Raw genomic sequence first — 4,042 nt, 5'->3', positions numbered from 1 at the left:
AATGGTGATGGGTTCGAATTCGGTCGACGACTCACGCCAAAAGATAGCTTGATAGGATATCCATTGATAGATTATAGCAACTAGTAGATTCTACCATCGCTCAACAATAATAGCTGAATATACCTTAAGAGTGCTCCGGGTTCGGGTCCTGGCCGGGGACATTGTGTTGTGTTCTTTGGCAAAGAAGGCACTTTACTCCCCCGGTGCCTCTCTTCACCCAGGTGTATAAATGGGTACCGGCGTAATGCCTGGGGGTAATCCTGCGATGGACTAGCATCCCGTCCAGGAGGGGGGGGGGGGGGGGTTAAAAACACTCCTAGTCGCTTAATGCTACGGAAACCGGGTATAAGCATCGGCTTTTTGGGTCATTGGCTCGGAAAGCGCTTACCTATACCTTAAGAGTGCGCAATTTTATAATAATGCGTAAGTGAATAAAACTAAGGAGTTGACTAAAAACGTGCACTCTACAGTTTTCTTAACTCCCTCGCGGAACATGTAGAAGCTATCGATAAGCATGAAACCGCAAATTCCTAAGGAAATTGTAATATCGAAGCACATTTACCCTTTAAGATACTATTTATAATCACTAGAAAATTCGTGAGAAAAACAAAACAGGAAAAGTAGGCGTTTCAAAACTAACATGTAGATATGTACTAATTGCTCGTCGTAATCATAAGATAGCACGCGTAAAAGTAGTAACATTGCAAAATAGTCAATAATAATTATGTATGGGGAAGTACAACAGGTTGCAAAATTAGTGAGACACTCCGTTAAAAAACACCTTTTCTAGCTTTCAATACCCACTGGATCTAGAACTTCCAACCTTTCCCACTTCCCCCCCCCCCTCCCCCTACCTCTCCCCTTTTCAAGGTTAACTGTTCAAGTTTTCAGCATTTTTTTGTGCTGCTAACAAAAATTGATAAGGGGGGAGGGGACTGCAGTGTGTGAGGAAAATTGGGTAAGTCAATAACGACCCGCGGTTTAAAACTATCTGGAAGGAGTAAATCTTAGTAAGTACTCTTGGTATCCAAAAAGAAAATTGGGGGGGGGGGGGGGTAACCATGCATTTTATGGAGATAATTAAGCTTCAGTTTGAGAAGTTATTTCATGAATTATCTTTGAAAAATGCGTGGTTACCCCCAATTTTCTTTTTGGATTTCAATAACACTTGTTAAGATCTACATTTCCTATATAATCATAAACGTGGGCAAAAATATCTTTGCATTAGTAGGCACCGTCCTTAAACATACTTATTACGAAAACACGACAAAAGTGTTATTAAAAATTAGGTATGGCGTTTTTGTTAACTGCTATGAGTCATTCTTTTTTTCTAGTGAGAATTAAACAAGTAAATAAAACGAGTTATAAAGTATCTTTTGTTGTCGTTTTTCTTTTACCTGTGAATGTGTAGTAACCTTGATTTCATGCAATACTTCCTCCGTCGACAACCAGAGTTTTTTTCCTCCATAGTCCTCTTTATGTATGTATATCTTCCGTTCGAGCGTTTTGTTTTACTCGACTGTCAGAGTGACTGGCATAATTTTCCACTGCAGAGACCATAAAGTGCCCGGTTCTAGTGAGGGATTGATTATGTCGCCCTTTGAGCAAATAAAAATTACGGCGGTAAAGCTGAGCAGGTACAAAACACAGGTCAAAGGTCATTGTTTTACCAATGCAGAAACAACCCGAACCGTTCACAAATGTTAACATTTGCCCCAAAAACTTTTGTTTAGGACTAATTAGGCCTAAGGTTAGCTTTAATGGTTGCTTAGGATACGTTGTCTTGGCAAAATAATGACTTGCGACCTGGACCTGTGACCTGTGTTTTGTACCTGCCAGGTAAGACTTTCTTGGGGATAATTCTTACGTGACGTCAAGGCGATGTTGGTGTCCCAGACTACTCTAGGAACTGAGTTGGAGAGGTCTTTCCATTCGACCAAATACTTCGCAAAAAACGGATAAGGAATGAGATGGTACAGAAATATCCCGGAAACAAATTTCGAGAATTTGGGTATATCTCGTGAAGTGGCCCTAAAGGTTCCGGAATTCCGGAACCACTGGAACGAGCGGCCAACCGGAAAATGCTGTCCCATTCACTTGATGAAATTACCGAAATTTTTAACTGGAAAGCGCTTCGAGTCTTTCTGAAACGTTTTCTCGTGTTTCGAGATTTTCGAAAATTTAAGGTAGCTCCGAATCTCCTCGCTATTTCTCTGATTTCACGCAATTTCAGTGGTGTCCTTTGTTTCTACTTTTTGTGGCAATATCAATCAGAATTTCTCCATATTTCCAATATGCTTTTATTTTCTCACAATGAGCCTGGGCTGCCTGCAATGAGTTTAGATTCCCAGAAGCTGGTCAATTCTTAAAATTTGTCAATAATTCATAACACGAACCGAGATTATTTATACCGTTAAAGTAATTTAATATAAAATAATTATATACACTTCCAATTAGTATAATATTCAGCTTTTCAAGTACTGACGTGAAACCCCGCTTTGTATACTTTTTACTTTCCTTTTACTTCATTTCCTTTCTAGTCTGCTACACAGCCGTTTTTAGTGTCGTCACGCAACGCTCCTCCCCACTAACTCCTCATTAGCGGGGAGGAGCTTTGCGTGACGACACTAAAAACGGCTGTGTAGCAGACTATTTCCTTTCTTGTTTTTGGTCAGAACAGAGATCGACGTCAGTACCAAAAAAAAAATCTCTAACTTCTTCAAATTCACTATGTGGGTGCCCTTTCTTCCAAGAGACCGTAAAGGGTTATTATTCCTCAGTGTTATCGACAGCCTTTTCTGTTAAGTCAGACAGAAATCAGAAAACTGATGTCTCATATAAATTAAGCCTGGTTTACACTACGACATAAGCATAAGCATAACGAAGTTCACACTTGTTGCATAAGCATAAAAGAAGTGACATGCGCAAGCACAGTTAGCCCCAGCAAAAAAATTCACAGGAGAAATGGGAGGAGCCACGTTCCAAAATGGCGGACGGTCTTGTGACTTGTGCTTATGTTAATGTTGCACTGCTTTACACAATTATTAATGTGACATATAAGCATAAACATAAGCAAAAGAAATTGGAAACGATTCCTTTTTCTTATGCTTATGTTACTCTCGGTTTACACAGCTCATACTTATGATTATGTTCATGCTTATGTCACATTGTGAACCAGGCTTTAGTAATACGTATTTTAACCTGGTTTTCAAGTGACGTGATCGCCGCAATGTCGGTGGACGAAAACAAAAGATCTCTCATTAGCTCCTTTTGTTCGTCCACCAGCAATTGTACATTGCAGCATTGTTATCTGTGTCTCTAGAGATTGGTTGCAAACCATCAATACACGGTCACTTTCCTCTTCTCCAAGATGCGTCCTTTTATGAACGAGACCTGTGACAATAGTGGTCGGGTATTCTAGAATGCGAGAGAGATTTTCTGATGTGTCCCTTAGCCTGGTATTTCTTTTGTCCTTCTATGACCTCATAGAAAGAAAAGAATACGCATACTAGAAAAATCACCTTGACGCGATATGAACACAGTAAGTAGACGCGACACGAACTTAGCAGTCGTTTCGCACAACTTTCAGATATTGTAAAATTTCAGGAGGTCAAACCAAGACTTTTAAACTTGTTGTTTTAAACAGAAACGTTCAATTCCGCGGAAACTAGACTCGCATTTACTGGTCATAATTTACACGGGCAACAAAGTTCTCTCTACTTACGCTCACTATTTGGGCGCTTTAGCACGATGACGGTAGTGCCGAAGAAAACTGACGTCACTTTGAAATTAAACATCTGCGCCTTCGTGGCAGTCCATCTTGGTCGCACTTTACAATGTTGGTAGCAACGCTGTTCAAGAAAATGTTGACGTTGTCGCCAAATCGTAACATTTAGCAATTTCAAGTAACTTGTTGTTTTGCGCAAGACGAGACATGATAAGAAAAGTCTGCCGCACGTGTGCACGTGCGCACTTGGAGAACGATTTTTTTTTTTAAATTCTTTACCAATAAATCCTTGGGCGTGCCTTTTCAGTCGACGTT

General features: G+C 40.2%; 1 protein-coding gene across 1 annotated transcript in view; it reads left to right on the top strand.

Moving 5' to 3' along the window:
- Nucleotides 1-1,255, top strand: part of LOC138030353 (uncharacterized) — an 8,646-nt gene extending 7,391 nt beyond the window's left edge. The window contains exon 5 of the mRNA XM_068878277.1: nucleotides 1-1,255. This exon is cut by the window's left edge and continues 2,583 nt beyond it. The gene's annotated coding sequence lies outside the window, so the exon portion shown is untranslated.
- Nucleotides 1,256-4,042: the final 2,787 nt, after the last annotated feature.

The sequence above is a fragment of the Montipora capricornis genome, chromosome 13, assembly GCF_036669925.1.
Source record: "Montipora capricornis isolate CH-2021 chromosome 13, ASM3666992v2, whole genome shotgun sequence".
NCBI lineage: Eukaryota > Metazoa > Cnidaria > Anthozoa > Scleractinia > Acroporidae > Montipora > Montipora capricornis.
This window is presented reverse-complemented; position numbering and strand designations above follow the sequence as displayed.